The sequence below is a fragment of the Ovis canadensis genome, chromosome 7, assembly GCF_042477335.2.
Source record: "Ovis canadensis isolate MfBH-ARS-UI-01 breed Bighorn chromosome 7, ARS-UI_OviCan_v2, whole genome shotgun sequence".
Taxonomy (NCBI): Eukaryota; Metazoa; Chordata; class Mammalia; order Artiodactyla; family Bovidae; genus Ovis; species Ovis canadensis.
In genome coordinates, this window is record NC_091251.1 from 29,834,872 (window position 1) to 29,853,006 (window position 18,135).

Genomic DNA, 18,135 nt, shown 5'->3' on the forward strand with positions numbered 1-18,135 from the left:
GGTCGGGAAAATCCCCTGGAGAAGGAAATGACAATCCACTCCAGTACTATTGCCTGGAAAATCCTATGGACAGAGGAGCCTGGTAGTCTACAGTCCATGGGGTCGGAGTCGGTCACAACTGAGCGACTTCACTTTTAGCCTTCTGTATGGTCCAACTCTCACATCCATACATAACTACCAGAAAAACCACAGCTTTGACTAGACAGACTTTTGTTGGCAAAGTGATGTCTCTGCTAGACACTTAAATAGTTGTTAAATTAATTAGAGTCTAGGACTAAGGAATGACGTTTCTTTAAGTCTCTTTCTCTTATATTTTGCTTCTCACCCTAGCCTCCCCTATTCCTCTCTATTTTCTATTATAGGGAGTCACAGGGGAAATTCTCAAAATTATAAAACATTCACAGGAAATCAACCCTCCTTTCAAGTCTATTCCCATCCTGTGCCCCAGCCCTTCTTTAAAATATACAAGTAATGTTAATAACTGTTACCAAACTCAGTATTTTCAATGTGTCGGGTCTGACACTCAATACTTTTCATGCACTGTAGCATTTTGTTAATATTTTCTTATGGTTTTTAACTCACCACTCTTTGGAATGTAGTTGTCTACCTCTTGTAAATCTCTTTTCAACAAACTAAGAAAAGATTCAGAAAACAAAGATCATGGCATCCAGTCCCATCACTTCATGGCAAATAGGTGGGGAAACAATGGAAACAGTGACAGACTTTATTTTCTTGGGCTCCAAAATCATTGCAGCCATGAAATTAAGACGCTTACTCCTTGGAAGGAAAGTTATGACCAACCTAGACAACATATTAAAAAGCAGAGACATTACTTTGCTGACAAAGGTCCATCTAGTCAAAGCTGTGGTTTTCCAGTAGTCACATATGGATGTGAGAGTTGGACTAAAAAGAAAGCTGAGCTTTTGAACTGTGGTGTTGGAGAAGACTCCTTAGGGTCCCTTGGATGGCAAAGAGATCAAACCAGTCAATCCTAAAGGAAATCAGTCTTGAATATTCATTGGAAGGACTGATGCTGAAGCTGAAGCTCCAACATTTTGGCAACCTGATGCGAAGAGCTGACTGGTTAGAAAAGACCCTGATGCTGGAAAAGATTGAAGGAAGGAGGAGAAGGAGACGACAGAGGATGAGATGGTTAGATGGCATCACCAACTCAATGGACATGAGTTTGAGTAAGCTCCGGGAGTTGATGATGGACAGGGAGGCCTGGCATGCTGCAGTCCGTGGGGTCACAAAGAGTCAGACACGACTGAACTGAACTGTAAATCTCTTAAGAGGGGGATTAGGTCTTTAATTCTTTGTCAGCCCCTGTCCCCCTCACCTGGGACTGGAACTAACATTTAGCAAATATTCACATGATGGAGTAGATGAAAGGATGGATGGACGGACATATGGATGGACAGTCAATACAATTATTTACACATTTTTAATTCTTGTGCCATTAAGAAATAGGCCAAAAGAGAGGTTCCCTACAACAACAGAGAGTACGAGTTCACTGAGGCAGGGATAGATTTCACAAGGCACAGCCGATTTAGTCAACACTGCAAATGAGTAAAAATGATAAAGTTCCCCCAAAGTCCAGAAAACCAGATGTGCATCTGCGCCTAGTCAAATACACATGATATATTCTTATTAATAAAGCCAGACTAGTGTCCAAAAATTATCCAAGGAAAACGTTCGCCCACCCACAGTGATGGGGGAAGCGATTACTTATTAATAAAGCAATAGCTAAATCTAATTATATCCCCATCAGAGGCAGTTGGTAATAAAACCGGGCTGGTCTTCCAGAGCTCTGTGACCTCGCTGACCCCAAATCAAAGTTTAAACCATCCGTCAGCTTCCAATACATTCCCAGCACACCTACCAATTATCAGCACCCTGGTGCCGCTGTCTGCCGGGGGTCAGAGGTCACCGCGTGCACCAGAGAGCTGGGAGCTGGAACGGGGCTTTAGAAATCTCATTATCCTGTTAACCATACATTTATCTGACAAGATAAAAGAGACTAGGTGACCAAGCTATCATTAAAGATTAATAGAAAGTATAAAAAATTCAGCTGCAACCAGCATTGCTGTTTAGAGCTTGTGATCGGCCTGACAGGGTTATTAATCAGAGCGCCAAAAAGATTTAAGTCTTGCTCTTGATATTTTCTATTTTTGTTTTTAGTTTAGTTTTTTTTTTTCCCTTCCCTCTGTCTCAAGTCATTACTTCGTCTCTTACCACCCCAAACCGGAGGTCAAAGGAGACTCCTGCTAATTGGCTCTTCTGGTTTCAAATCATAACCCATTGGGCCAATTATAAAATTGCCAGGACTCAGAGGTAACAAGGGATGCGGCAGAGAGATGCTGGTGAGCTAGGGCAGCAATTCAAGCTGCCTACGGGTCTGCCGCCCTGTCTCACGTGCCAGGCCTGTTCATCAGTGGGGAAAATCAATAGATTTTTAAATTAATTCAGCCCTAGAAGGCACACCCAAGCCCCAAGATGATTTCCCCTCATTTGTGATTCCATTTCAGTTTTACACAGAAGATTTTCAGACCACACCTAACCCAGGAATCAGAGGGCAGCCTCTGTAGTAAGGCTTAGGGATTCTTAGTCTCTGCAGGTCTCTCCTTATCACCCACCCACCCACCACCCTGCTTCTTCCCCGGCATCGCCCTTCCCCATTTTGGATCATAAATCAATGTCCTTTTCCTATTACCTCTGAATGGTGTGCGTTCAGATGACCACTCGGCAGGCTCCCCTTTGGCCTGGGGCCGAGGCCGCAGAGCTAGGAAGATTATGTAGGGAGAGAAGGAAGCAGTGTCCAAAGTGAAAGAGAGGCTCCAGTCTGCCCTGTGGAAGGGATTTGTGCCTCACAGTTCCCACAAGCCTGTTCAGCAGAAGCCCTGGGGTTGGCACAATCTCAGCTGCACGCACAGGATGTCCACCAGGCCTGCCTGGCCTCACGTCTGCAGCCTCTCCACCACTCACTGGCTGACCTCAGGAAAGTCACCCAGCCTCTCTGTGTCTGCTTCCCAGACTGGGAAACGGGAACAACCCCCTCCTTCTCAGGGTTGTTTGAAGATCAAAGGGAAACCTTGAGTCCAATCTCTTCTGTCGTAATCACTTCCTGACTTGCTCCAGCATCCTCTGGGTTCCATTAAAGCTAATCTGATAAATCAATTAAGAATAAAACTCTATTGACCAGCCTCTGGCGAGTTGCCAGAGTTCAAGGACAGCGTTTTATTCCTCTTCAACTTCACTCTCGCCACCCACTCAACACTCCTCGCTAGCACACACAGTAAGTGAGCTGTCTGATGGCCTCCCCTTGCAGATCACAGCACTGTTCATGCCTCGTGCGCACAGCCCAGCATACGCCACCACGACTGCTCCATCTGAGTTTGATGAAGGAAGGAAGGAACGCCTGGTCAGATGGAAAATCCAAATCACCTGCTGGGAGGGACATCCAGGTCAAAGACAAGCCCATGGGGTTGAGGATTCAGTTCAAGGATCCTCGGAAGGTGAAACAGAAAGAAAAATCAGGCAGAGAAGAGACTGGTGGGGAAGAGGAGAGAGAGGTGGTCAGAGAGAGCGGCTTGGGATTAAAGTCAGGCGCACACTCAGCCTTTAGAAAGTTAAGACTCCAGCTCTGTGGCTTAGGGCTGGACCAGTTGGTTTCTAGAATCAGGCAGCTCTGAAAAGGATGGAAATGTCACTGGTGGCTGTACGCCGGGAGAACCACATCCAAAGATTGCCTCGTTTTCCTGGCAAGTCAAGCAGGAAGAGGGGAAGGAAGGGAGGTCTTCCAGCAGGAGGTTCTCTTGAAAAAAGTGACATTTCAAGGGACAAACTTGTCATGATGTTACACAGAATAGAGGAGGAAAGAACGGGGCTGGGAACTGAGAGAGAAAGCTAGAGGAGTCGTCCAGGACTGACTCCACGAAGGTCCCCCCTGCGATGGTGATGCTTGGATATGATGGAAGACCAACCAGCAGCCCACCTCTCATGTTCCCGCTCCTTGCATCCAGGCACAGCCTGTCTGGTAGGTTCCCCCCAGACCCACATTCCGGGGCCAGGCCCAGTTCCACCAGGTAAATAGAAAGGAAGTTAACGGTTACTTCCTTCATTTCTCTCTCCTGATTCCCTCTGATTGTCCAAATCATTGTCTCATCTGCAAAAATGTGGTGTTTTATATTCAAAGCATTACATGTCTAACTAGCTGTGCATCTAATACAAAATTTCATCTTAAAGTGTCTTTTTCCCCAGAAAATAGTTTTCTTTGAAGCATCAACACCCATTGTTTAAAGATCCTACACTTGGAAAACAAATCCAGTGAAAGATAAAAAACTCACAACAGTAATCAGGTGAACAGGCTGGCTTTGCAGGCAGAAAGAGGGGATAGCTTCCTTACAGCCACACCCTCATAAAAATCTTCTGAAAGAGTCTGGAGCTAAGAAAGGTGCGTGTGTACATGTGTGTGTATTTGTCTGGGTGTATTTGGATGTATGTGAATCTGGGTGTATCTGTACTCACGTATATGTGAGCACTTGTCTGTGTGTTGGAGGAAAAAGAAGGAAACGAGTGTTAATTAGCAGCCTACCATGTTCAAGTGTTTTGGGCATTAACTTTATTTAGCTCTCTTGTAATGTACCCATTTTACAGTTAGGGAAAGTGATACTTAGGGCAATAAAGAAACTTGCTCATCTGCCCATGTCAGAGCTGTACCCTCAGTCATAGTCAAACCCATTTTTGCTGAAAGTACTGAGGGAATCAAAGTAAAATGGTTTTTCCCCAGTGGCATCTCCATACTTTCTCAGATCTATTTGTATATTTTATAAGCATTTTACGAGTGCCTTCTTCCTAAGCATAGAGGTAGAAACTTTACATATGTTGTCTAATGCTATGCTCACAACATTTCTGCGAACAAGTTTAGTACTCCAGTTTCAGAGATGAGAAAAATGGAAGCACTGAGAGATTGATTTCTCTATTTGTTATTGCTGTTGTTTGTCCCTAAGTTGTGTCTTACTCTCTTGCAACCCCAAGGACTGTAGCCCGTCCGACTCCTCCGTCCATGGGATTTCCCAGGCAAGAATACTGGAGTGGGTTGCCATTTCCTTCTCCAGGGGATCTTCCTGACCCGGGGATCGAATTTGCATCTCTTGCGTCTCCTACATTGGCAAGCAGATTCTCTACACTGAGCCATCACGGAAGCCCAATTCCTCCATGGGTGGTGGTGGTTTAGTCACCAAGTCGTGTCTGACTCTGGCGACCCCCTGGACTGTAGCCGGCCAGGCTCCTCTGTCCATAGGATTCTCCAGGCAAGAGTACTGGAGTGGGTTGCCATTTCCTTCTCCAGTCAGTTCCTCCATAAGGAAAACAGTTTTGTTTGACTCCAAAGCCTGAGCCCTTGACACTCTATCACACTGACTTGCTTCGTTACAGCCAAGTTTTAAGCCTTGAAAATTCAGAATATCAGTAGATAGGAAAATCATACACATATAAAAACCAGAGTTGTCTCATGATGATCTACATATAAAAGACAGCAGCTCCCCTACATCATTAAAACCCATATTCTCCTCATCTTCCCACTTTGTCACCACCCTCGGTATATTGGCTGCCATGGGCCAGCTTTCCTCGTGGTCACAGGACGGCTGCCACAGTGCCACACTTGATACACAGTCCTGACAACAAGCCGGAGAAGAAAAGGGACCAGTTAACTCCTATGTTCTCTCTCTCATACTTTTATTTTCATTTCCATTATGTTGTGTCCACTCCTCTAATCTTTTCTCCATGCATGTGTATGGAGACGTTGGGAAGACAGTCACCTAATGTTCCAAAAAGTCTTTTTGTACTTCGATGCATTGTTTGATTTGTTTTTGTAATAAACAGACTTTTTTTTTTAAGAAATAAAATGGTGAAGTCAAGATTTAAACAAACACAGCCAAACAGAACTTATGTCAGTCACCTGCTTAAGATATACCATTGTCTGCCCCACTGCTGACAAGATAAAGGCCCAGCTCCTCAGCAGAGCACACAAGGCCTGCGGTGGGCTGTGGTCCCCACGGTCTTGCCCTGGGACACAGGTCCTCAGACGTGTCGGACACTTCCTTGGCTCTGGCTGCCCCCTCTGGCTGGAAGACCTCTGCTTCCCTGCTCTTGGTGAAAGCCGTTCTTTCCTCAAAACCCAAGCCAAATGACTGCTCCTTGGAGCCTCCCCAGAAAGCTCCATCAGAGGGTATTTCTCCCCTGTCCAGGGGTCATAGAATTGTATAGAGAAATCTCTTTCTTTTTAAGTATACTGTACAAACTATCTTGCCCCATGGTTAGTTCGGGACAGTGGTGTGCTGGAGTTGGCTTCTGCTCTCAAGACCTAATTCTCTGCCTCTCTGCCAAAGATGCCACACTGACACCTTGAAAGTGGTTATGGTGAAAACATGCATACTGTGGGAACTGGCAAATGCTGTGATAGGGTATCATGCTTTCCCTGTGGGAAGCTGGTTATTAGACATTTACCCCAGTTTGGGTAGGTATCCTTTCTGTTCCTTCCCAGATACAACTCACTGAGGTCAGCCTTACTCCCTCCAGCACGGTGCTTGGCTTAGGGCAGGAAGTTAACATCTAGATTCTGGAAATGCGGTGTAAACAGAAGGGCCATCCGGAAATATACTCATTCCCCAGCTGTGGGCGTAGTCCGCCCTCGGCCTCGCTGCAGGCTGTGCAATGCAGATTCTTGTATTCTTCCTGGAGAAACCCGTCTCTGCCTGCTGAGAGGGAAGAGGCAGGGCTTCAGGGGAACAGGCAGGGCAGGGGAGCAGGTGATGTCAAATTGCCCCAGGCCTCCTCAGATCCCTAAATCTTACACAACAGAGAGACTTCAGTGACTCTGGACACGTGGAAATGAGCCAGATGGTTCACAGGTCTTGGAAAATGCAAGAAAAAAGTGAAGTCACTCAGTCATGTCTGACTCTTTGCGACCCCATTGACTGTAGCCTACCAGGTTCCTCCATCTACAGGATTTTTCAGGCAAGAATACTAGAGTGGGTTGCCATTTCCTTCTCCAGGGGATCTTCTTGACCTAGGGATCGAACCCCGGTCATCTGCATTGCAGGCAGACACTTTACCATCTGAGCTACCAGGGAAGCCCAATGGTTAATCCAGCCCTAGTAGCATTGATCATGTGCTTACTGCGGGTGTCCAAGGGGGTCTATCCAGTTACCCAAAGTACTGTCTCTGCTTTCTGAGGGAGATTGTAAGTGAAAGGAGAGCAAGAAGCGGGCCTGGGTGAGAGTCTCACAGGGTCCCTAAACCCCCAGGTGTGCAGCCGTGGCCCACCACACACCCACGTCTATGCGGGGCACTAGGGGCTGCGGGGGTCCTCAGAGAACTGACAGGCTCAGCCCTGAGACCAAGCCATTCACACCACAAGACTGTACGGCCATCCAAACTCATACCTGCGTGTGCCCTGGAAGCCCGTACAAGAGGTAGGGGCTGGGTTCCCGTCCCCATCATGGTGCCCAGTCTGCAAGCCATTCTGAGTCATGTTTGTTGAAGAAATCAGTCTGAGTCCAGGTCCTCTGCACCGAGTTTCCCCACACCAACCATGAGGTGCCTGGGCTTCGTGGGTTCCCACCACATCAACTTTGCCACTTCCTGTTTCTAGGTTTGAGCCAGCCCAGGGCTCAGGAAAGACTGAGTGCTTAGTGAGTTGTCCCCGTGACCGACCTGCCCCTCCTCCCTGGATCAGCCCCTGTGCAAACCTATGTCTGCTGCCTGGAGCCCGCCCAGCTGGCTCGGAGCCCCTCCGGTGCCTGCCTATGGGAGCTGATGACGAGCTTGAGAAGAGAGGGAGGCTCAGCTCATGTCCGCACCACTATCACTCAGCTTCCTCGAGGGAGAGGTCATCAGAGGCACGTCAACACCCTGGCGGCTGCTGTTCCAAGCAGACGAGACGGGAAGGGCTTGGGGACGCCTGGACCCTGCAGAACCAGTCTGTGGTGGATAAGAGCCGAACCACAGGAGGGGAGCAAGTGGGCCTGCACTCCACCCCAACAGGCTTCACGAGTGCATCATCTCCTCTCCCAGCCTCTCACAATCCCATCCTTCTCCACAGTTAGCATCTGCCTAGGGCACGAGCCTGGGACCTTCTCAGCCCAGGTGCAGCCCCCGTCACATCTCTCTCCTTCTTGTAATCCCCACCCTCCACTTGTCAGGCCTCCTGGCTGCCTCTCCCTCCATTTCCATTTTCAGAATATATCTATCTCGAGCCTAGGACAAGCCAGGGACTCTGCCGGGCACTGGAGAGACAGGCTTCACGAGTCTGGGGAGAAAGGGAACAGAGAAATATTTCTTCCTGCAATTTCTAACTATGATGCTTTACAATTTCTTTCCTTTCCTTTCTAACATGACTCCATGGAGAGATGCTCTTGCCCCATTCTTCAGCTGAGGCTCAGTTAAGGTGGCATGTCTTGCCCAAGGTCACTCTGGCCTCCAAGGCCAAGATCGTTATGGATGACAGCTTAACGGGACAAGGTAAGGGCTCCCTGCTCTCGGAGTAGACATTCCTCTTAACAGAGGCAAGTAGATGAGCCTCGGACAAGAGACATGCGCTAAAAAGACTCACTGGGAAGGCAAGCTCACCCAGCCTGTCCCTCGTGGTCCTCCATTGCGTTTGGCCTAACTGGTCCCCTCACTTGACCTTGGGGAGGAGATGGGGGGCAGGGAGACCTACAGGAAAAGACCAGCCCAGCCCTTTTGAGTGTGGCACTGTAGATTTTCCCACTCACTCTGGAAGGTCGAGATTATCCCCAGGATTGTCCCCAGGTACAGACAACAAAGCTGAGGCTTTGGGAGGTCGCTCAGAGACACGGGACCCCATGTAGACCCGTGCTGGAACCCAGCTCTCTTGACCTCCAGCCAGCACTATTTCTAAATTATGCTGCCTCCCAGACCAAATATGAGATGGCAGCTTCCCCCACTGCCCTCACCACATGCTCCCCTAACCTGTCTCAGCCTCCCCTCCACCCTACCCACCTCAGCTCCTGCCAAGAGCGCAAACCAAGGAGTTCCAGAGACAATCCCATTAGAAGGCATTCAGGAGTTGTCATTCATGGCATAGACTGGATGCTAAATTGATCTCAGATGAGAGCTTTTGGGGGCTTATGGCTCAGTCATATGGAATCTGCCTGTCAATGCAGGAGATACAGGAGATTCGGGTTTGATCCCTGGGTGGGGAAGATCCCCTTGAGTAGGAAATGGCAATGCTCTCCAGTATTCTTGCCTGGAAAATTCCATGAACAGAGGAGCCTGGCAGGCTACAGACCATGGGGTCACAAAGAGCTGGACACAACTTAGCAACTGAGCATGCAGTGGAGACACAGACAGAGAATGGGCTTCTGGGCAAGGGTGTGGGGGAGGAAAGAGAGGGTGAGATGAATGGAGAGAGCAGCATGGAAGAATCCACACTAACATATGTAAAATCAATAGCTGATGGAAATTTGCCGTATGACTCAAGGAACTCAAACTGGGGCTCTGTAACAACATAGAGGGGTGGGAAATGGTGGGAGGTAGGAGGGAGATTCAAGAGGGAGGGGACATATGTACACCTATAGCTAATTCATATTGATAATCTGGCAGAAATCAAACCAATATTCTAAAGCAATTATCTTTTGATTTAAAATAAATTATTTTAAAAAATGCAAACCACACCACATTTCAAGGCTGCTCTCACCTTCTGCAACAGCCCACACTCTGTGGAGTGTGTTTCTCCCAAGGCGGCCCTCACCCTCTGAGACGGCCCACACTCTGTCCGTGAAGTGTGTTTCTAAATAAATCCACTTCTTTCCTATCACTTCGTCTCTCACTGACTTCTCTGCAATGAGACATCAAGAACCTGAGCTTCACTGGGTCCCGAAACCAGGTCTGTGAACTGGGTTGGGAGACCGTGGGATTTGGCCAGTTCAAGAGCCGGCCATGTGGGTTCAAGTCCTAATCTGAGGTGAATGGTTTCATGGTGAGCTCTAGAACCATGGTGAGCTTCCTCCTCTTTCATGGAGGAAGCCAGTGTGGCTAGTGCGACTCTGAAGCAGAAAGAGCAGGCTTACCAGGGCTATCGGCAGGGTCACACCAGGTGGTGAGTCATAGGATACAGTAAGGCGTTTGCCCTTGATCTGGGCCAGTGAGGAGGCTTTAGGGCTTTCAAACGTGTCCGCATAGTGAGGAAGGGGCCAGCAAGTCAGGGGACAGCTTGATGGGGCAGAGATGGTGGCGGGAGACCCACTGGAGACTATAGCAGGGTCCACATGGGCGACCTTGATGCTTTAGAGGCAGGTGGTAACAGCATGAAAAAGAGAAGCAGGCACACTCCAGGATACACCAACAGCAAGGCTGAGCGATGCGCTGCAGGTGGGGGTGAGACACGGAAGGCGAGGCTGGTCCGGTTCCCCTCTATGGAGACCCCGGGTGGAGAAAACCCGAGCCTGGGATCTGATTGATAAGACTGAAAGACATGCCCAAGACCTTCCAGCCAGCCTCCATCTGGGACTCCTAGTCAGTTTCTGAACATGTAGCTCATGCTGAGCAAAGCAGAGTCCAGGTGAGAAGTGTTGGGGTGGGGGTGAGGGTGGGGGTGGGGGTGGGGGGGGGCGTTGCTTTCTCTTGGTCCCCTAGTGAGATCCTAGAGACAGACCTGGGGCATCAATCTCACACAGCCTTGATGCATGGGGCTCAGATGGTTAGCCAGGGGTACTGAGAACATTACATTGCCTAGAAACTCAGATTCTATCTCCATTTAAAGTAGTCTTGCTGACGATAAAATGCTATCAGGTATGCAAAAGCTCTGTGGATAGTACTAAGCATAAATGAAAGCAAAGTATTTTTATGACAAAGTTTGGGGCGGGGTTGAGATATGAAGATGAGAAGGAAGAGGATCACAGGTGGGGGTTGGCACAGCCCAAGCACAGGCCTGGGGATGGGAGAGGGCAAGGCCATCAAAAGGGGAAGGTGGGGAGACCAGCTAAGTGCTTTCATACACGTTATCTCGCTAGGCACTCATCACAGCATTCTCATTAAGGTAAATATCATGTCCTCATCTTTCAGATAAAGAAACACAGTGGGGCAAGTTGTCCACGCTCACCAGTTCCTAAGTGGCCAAGCCAGCTCATCTCACTCCCAAGCAGCCTGGCCCTTAATAGATGAAGAATTGCTTTCCAGGTTAAAAGTGGCTTTTAGAGGACGACAGCCTTCCCAGGAACTAGTTGAGGGGAGAAACCTTTAGTGGCCAGGACCTCTGAAGGTCAAGTTTAACAGCCCAGGGCAATTCTGAGAAAGAAATTGGCCTTTCTCAAAACGGGCCCCCGCAAATAAATGTGCTCTCATTTCAAAAGTCCAAATGTCACAGAGGCGGTGGGCAGGCCAGAGGGGTGAGGCTCTGCCCATGTGACTCTCTCTCCTGCAGCTGCTCCAGAGGAGCTGGAGACATGGAAGACACTGTCTGCTGATCAGCAACTTGGGCAAAACTTAATTGCTTCCCCGAACCTGAAACATATCAAACTGCATAAATAAATGTGCTTTAAATTATTAATAAAGGCATTTACATCTGAAGCCTGAAAATTAATTTAATTTCTTATGCTAAACTGGCTGGCATGGCATGTGATTTGAAGATTCAAAGACACAAAGAGTAGGGAAAAAAAAAATGGGAGCGGTTATCTTGGGCATTTTGCATTTATGATCCTGGGGGATAATAAGAAGGAAGGAGTGGGAAGAAAGGGTGGGAGGAAGTTCTCCTGCAGATCCAGATGAAAACCACTTCATCATGCGAAGGAAAACAGACAGGCCACCTTTCTTCAGGGCTCTTGCATATTGAAATGCACTGGAAAACTCAGGGAGTCTGAGTTTCCAGGGTGGGGGTGATGAATTGCTTGGCTTTCTCAAGGGCAGACATAATTAGAGCCAAGGTTGGGATGGATGTATCAGATGAGCTTGGAACGTAGGCTAGGAAGCATCAGCTAATGCCTGTATGGCTGGGGAGAAAGAAGCCAGAGATCCCTTTGGGTGGGTCCCCACAGCCCAACCTGGCACTGCCAGAGGGTCATCCCTTCAGCTTCCAGAAGCAAGGTGGCACCAAACATTCTTGCATCAGAACCCCAGCTCAGCCAATTATTAGTTGAACATCCTTGACCCAACCTCTTTCCTCTGAGCCTCAGCATCTTCATCTGCAAAGTGGGTTAATAGGATCTATCTCACAGCGTTTTGGTACAGATGCTGCACGGCATTGGGAGTTGCCTGAATCCAGACACTATTTGGACAAGTGATAGTGCTACTGTACTCTCTAGTATTTTTGATATCCACTGATAATGCCCAGATACCTTTATTTTTTAGGAGAGAGAGTAAAGGAGATGTTGGGCTGGGAGCTTGGTCTAGGGAGACAGCAGAAAAAGAGAGATGATACGGGACCTCTTCTCATCCAGCCACTGGGACAGGGCTGAGCTCTAAGATCTAGACGATGGAGAGTCAGAAGTCAAAATGGGGCTTCCCTGGTGGTCCAGTGGCTAAGAACCCACCTTGCAATGTAAGGGACACTGGCTCAACCCCTGGTCCAGGAAGAACCCACCTGCTGTGGGGTAACTAAAGCCGTGCGCCACAACGACTGAGCCTGAGCTCTAGAGCCCGCAAGCCTCAACTGCTGAAGCCTGAGAACTCTAGAGCCAGTGCTCTGCAACAAGAGGTGCCACCACAACGAGAACCTCTCGCACCACCACTAGAGAGCCGCGCAGCTAGAGAAAGCCTGCGTGCAGCAACAAAGACCTAGCACAACCCCTCCCCCAATTTTTTTTTAATAAAATAAAATTATGTTTTTAAAGTCAAAAGGTTTTGTAAGGTTACTGGAAGCAGAGCTGCCTTGTAGCCCATGGAGGTGGAGAGGGACACCATCCTCTCTCTGTCTGCCTGGAAGGGTCTGTGTGCCACTGTTCCATGCCCTGGTGGAAGAGGGTGGGTGGCCCCCCTCACAGAGTAAGGGTCATGCTTGGATGGGGGAGTGGGCACAGACATGGGGATTCAAGCAGGAGAGGAAGGGTGTGGTGGAGTTCGTGAATAATGAGGCCCTGAAATATCCAGAGAACACTCAGATCTGGCACTAGGGGACAGTGAAAGCGAATGAGCCGAGAGTTTTTAGTCACAGGCTTGCGGGCTGGAACACCTGGAGTACATCTCTGAAATGTCCATCATTAGGCAGGCATACAGTAGGCATCAACACAAAGTCAGCTCCCTTCCCTTCATTCCTATCTTGTGCATTAATCGGGTATTGATATTTTCCCTTATGTGGTTTCCAGGAGAGTCAAGGGTTAGGATTCTATACTTTAAATCCCAAGACTCTGATTCTGGGAAAGATTGAAGGCAAAAGGAGAAGGGGGCAGTTGAGGATGAGATGGTCAGATAGAATCACTGATTCAATGGACGTGAATCCGAGCAAACTCCAAGAATTAGTGAAGGATGGACGAGCCTGGCCTGCTACACTCCATGAGGTTGCTAAGAGTCAGGCATGAGTTAGCAACTGAACAACAACTTTAAACCCCAAAGAGAACCTGGACAAATCCAAACACACCGACTAACACTTGTTAAAACATCAGCTAACAGTTGACTCTGCATATTACTTTTAGCAGTTGAGTCAATGTTTTTATTTCAAATTCCCTTGAGCCACAACAACCACCTTGTAAAGCAGTAGCCCCACTCTACAGTAAAGGCAACTGAGGCCCAAGGAAAGTGACCTAAGGTCATGCAACTAGGAAACAAACCACAGAGCAGGGATTTAGCACGTGGTGCCCTGGCTGTATGGAGAGAGGCTGAGCTGGGACTAAAGCCAGCCCTTCCTCCTCACAGCAACTATCGCTGGCATAGGGTCAGCCCTTACTGAGTGTCATGCACTGTGCCAAGAGCTTTGCAAGCATCACCCATACATCTTCACCAAAGCCCAATCACTGAGACAGTCCTGTTATCCACTCCTATTATCCCCACATGTAGAGAGTACACTGTTCTTTTGAGAAGCTAAGTTTCATTCCCTCTAGTCTAGTGAGTAGAAAGTCAGGATTCCAGCAGCTCAGGCCAGAGGCCACGCCTTTGACTCTGAGCCCTACTGCCTCTCACCTAACAAATTCCGCTTCCCACCCGCCCAACAGACCTGAAGACGCGGAACATGCAGAGCTACTGTGCAGACCAAAGCGAGCCACGGCACCCCCACCCACAGCACAGAGTGAGCTCTCGGAGGACACGTGTTCCCTTTCCCAGGCCACACGGCTCCCCAAGCTGGGCCTGGAGGGCAGGAATGAAAAGACAGACCTGAGTCGGGGGGCTGAGCAAGGAAGCCTCTCTCTGCCGCCCGATGAGACAGGTGCCGGCCTCACAGTCTGACACCCACCAGGGACCTGGGCATCTGCCTCAGCCCTGCCCTGGATCTCTCAGCCTGGCAGGGGGGGAAAAGCACAGCTGGTCCTCTTTTCAACAGTTCCCACTTTTGTTGCAATTAATTAACGCCTGAACAGCCGTGTGCTGTTCGCGTCACTGTTTCTACTGGTAGGACACGGCTTAGTTGAAAGAAGGGTGGCTCTAGCATTACTTGGGCCTGCATTTGAGCCCTGAGGGGGCCTTGAGCAGGTGACTGTGCTTCTGGGCATGTCAGGTTCCCGGCTTACAATGAAGGGACCCCTTCCCAAGGTCACGGCCAGGAGCAGGTCAGGGCTGTGCTGTCGCTGACAGGGCATCACTGCTCCTCCAGTGACTGCGCTGGATGCAGCCTCGAAGGCAGCACCATGGAACAGAAAGGTCCTGTTTGCCATGAGAATTTGTCTTTAAAAAGGGGGATACCTGCTTCAACTTTAGTCATTTCTGTTTCTCAGGCATTAACCTTCCTAATTGCCTTTGAAAAGGCTTCTGAATTGCAACACAATAAAAAAAATGCTTCTTAAATAATGCTTATGAAAGATAGTATATGAGTTTCAGGTTGAATTTACAATACAGGTGGACATTATAGTATCGTTAGATTTTCGAGCAAATGGGGGCTCCTTTTGTAATCACAGTACGAAGTCAACAGGTATGTGCATCGTACAGGACCTGAACAATAGCTTTCTATGTTACATGACAATAGAAGCTTACCAGTGTTACCTCTTTACCCCATGCTGCTGGTCACGGCTTTGATTCAGTTGTCACTGGGACATGTGCTGGGGATATCTTTGTCAGTGATTACATGGCACGGCATAGTTGCTAAGAACAAGAGCCAGGTACTCCTGAATTCCACATGTTCTGTGTTGGGCTTGAGAGGAAAAATCGCATTTATTCAGAATTGTTTCGCCCTACTTTCTTTTTTTTTTTAATTTTTATTGGAGCATAATTGCTTTACAATATTGTATTAGTTTTTACTGTACAGTAAAGTGAATCAGCTATGTGAATACATATATTCTCTCTTTTTTTGGATTTCCTTCCCATTTAGGTCACCACAAAGCATTGAGTAGAATTCCCTACACTGTACAGTAGGTTCTCATTAGTTATCTATTTTATATTCAGAAATTGCTTTAACCCTGAGTGAAGAATTACACTTGGAGGACGAGAATAGCTAAGCTGCCCACTGGCTTCAATACCATCCTTTCTTCCTTTCTGGCTCCCATCTCTGTCCCATGTGAGCACCTCTGAGTTTTCTGAAATTCTACTTTACCCTACATGTGCCATTTTCTGGGAACATACAAATAGCAAGAACCAGACCCCCGCTCCTGCTGGCTGTGGCTATCCTCAACCCCAGATTCCTATGTCATGATCCCACCCTCAACCTCCTGGCCCCCTTCCTCCTCTCCCTCCTCCCAAGAGCTCAGAGCGTGGTCGGGTTGGGAGTCTGGCAGACCTGATTCTCATACCATGTGGCCCTAAGCAATTCTCCTTCTCTCCCTCATCTGTAAGATAGGAGTGAAATAGTTATCTATTCCATGGGTTTGATGGGACACGCATATATGATCTCGGAAATGACAATGTTCATCAACAGTAAAGAGCCATTGGTCATTATCATTATTCTGTCTCAGCTAGGTGATCAGCAGACATTCATCGAATTGGATTCATTCCTCCTAAAATAGCAGTGGTCCAAGTGGAAGGAGGAGCTTGGGTTTCAACAGTTGAAATTGAAGGAGAAGGAACTTCTCCCCTCCTCCCCATCCCCACCTGTTCACAGAAAATGGGATGCCGCTCTTCCCCAATTAGAAGTGAGCTGGGGAAGGGACTTTTCAAGGAGCTGCTGATCTGAATGGTGAGCCCATGCATCCTGGGCTGGATTTCAGTTGGTCAGGGGCAGAGTAACCATGAGCCATCCCCCGTCTTTTATTTCCTGTGCTCAGGCATGGGGGACACCACACTCCCCTCCCCAAGGATGCCGGCTGCTCAGCTGGCCTGTGATGTACTGAGGCTGGGCCTTCTTGGAACCGTGGCTCAGGTAAGTAAGCCTCACAGGTTGGACCTAGAGGGAAGAAGGGGTATGGGGTTTCTGAATCCCTAACATGCTTCTTGCTGAGCCTACTATATCTTCAAGAAGTAAAATGTCAGACCCTGATTGATTTCTTTGTTCAATGCACGCATGCATGCTCAGTCACTTTAGTCATGTCTGACTCTTTGCAACCCCGTGAACTGCAGCCCACCAGTCTCCTCTGTCCACGGGATTCTCCAGGCAAGAATACTAGAGAGGTAGCTGTGCCTTCCTCCAGGGGATCTTCCCCACCCAGGGATCAAACCCGCATCTCTTATGTCTCCAGCATCGGTAGGCATGTTCTTTACCACTAGCATCACCTGAGAAACCCTATTTGCTCAATTAACACGTCCTAAGCAGTTACTGCAGAGAAGGTGATGGCACCCCACTCCAGTACTCTTGCCTGGAAAATCCCATGGATGGAGGAGGCTGGTGGGCTGCAGTCCATGGGGTCACAAAGAGTCGGACATGACTGAGAGACTTCACTTTCACTTTCCACTTTCATGCATTGGAGAAGGAAATGGCAACCCACTCCAGTGTTCTTACCTGGAGAATCCCAGGGACAGGGGAGCCTGGTGGGCTGCCGTCTACGGGGTCGCACAGAGTAGGACACGACTGAAGTGACTTAGCAGCAGCAGCAGCAGAAGCAGTTACTGGGCTTCCCAGGTGGTGCTAGCGGTAAAGAACCTGCCTGCCGATTCAGGAGATATGAGACGCAGGTTCAATCCCTGTGTCAAGAACATCCCCGGGAGGAGGACATGGCAACCCATTCCAGTATTCTTGCCTGGAGAATCCCATGGACAGAGGAGCCTGGTGGGCCATGGCCCATAGGATCACAAAGAGTCGGACACAACTGAAGCAACTGATCACACGCAGGCAGTTACTATCAAGCAGTTTCTATGACGGTCACGGGGAAGAAGGAGATCAGAGGAAGAGGAGAGAAGCCTGGACTAATGGCCACATCTCCTCTCTCACAGAAATTCTCTGTGTCATACAGGGTTTCTCTCCTCAGCACACATGTACTTTCTCTCTCTACACACAAGCATTGCACACACACCTCAGCCTCTGCTCTCCTGAGAGACCCCTTGGTTAAAGCTGTTTTCTGGAAGCCAGAGGGAGCTCAGTAGGAAGACAGGCGGATTCAGTGGGCAGACTGGCCTGTCCCCTCCCCCAGCCCCCTCCTCCCCTCTCCCACCCGGGGACCTGCTCAGAGCTCCTCCCCACGTCGGATCAGCCTGGGGGGCTCACCAGGACTTGTGTGGCTTCACTTCAGTTTCTTAGATTTAGAAGACAAGACAGAAAGGGAAGTGTGGGGAGAGCCCGGCTGGAGGCCAAGGGGGAGCGGAGGGGAAGGGCCATGCCGCACCCCCCCACCATCCACCCCCCTCGCCCGCCCAGGCCCAGCTCAGAGCAGAAGTCGCTGATGCACTGCGGTCGCCCTGCGGTTCAGGCCCAGGGGCTTAGGCAGTCGGTTGTGGGAAGCATGATAACTGGCGAGCCGATTCGCAGAACTTCGAAGGTTTTGTAACAAAAGGTGACAGCACAAAGCCGGAGATAACAAGGTGCCATGGCGCTGTGCCAAGAAGCTGGGCAGTGGTGACAAAGGAGGGCCGGCACGAAAGCTGCTCCTCTCTGGCAAGGGCGGGCAA

General features: G+C 49.0%; 1 long non-coding RNA gene across 1 annotated transcript in view; it reads right to left on the reverse strand.

The window, feature by feature from the left end:
* The window catches only part of LOC138444306 (uncharacterized), a 34,895-nt gene extending 16,977 nt beyond the window's left edge, over window positions 1–17,918 (reverse strand). Inside the window, exons 1-3 of the long non-coding RNA XR_011258429.1 lie at window positions 17,735–17,918; window positions 17,033–17,177; window positions 15,139–15,295 (exon numbers count right to left, since the gene is read on the reverse strand). This is a non-coding gene — a long non-coding RNA (uncharacterized lncRNA). The remainder of the gene's footprint in view (window positions 1–15,138; window positions 15,296–17,032; window positions 17,178–17,734) is intronic.
* Window positions 17,919–18,135: the final 217 nt, after the last annotated feature.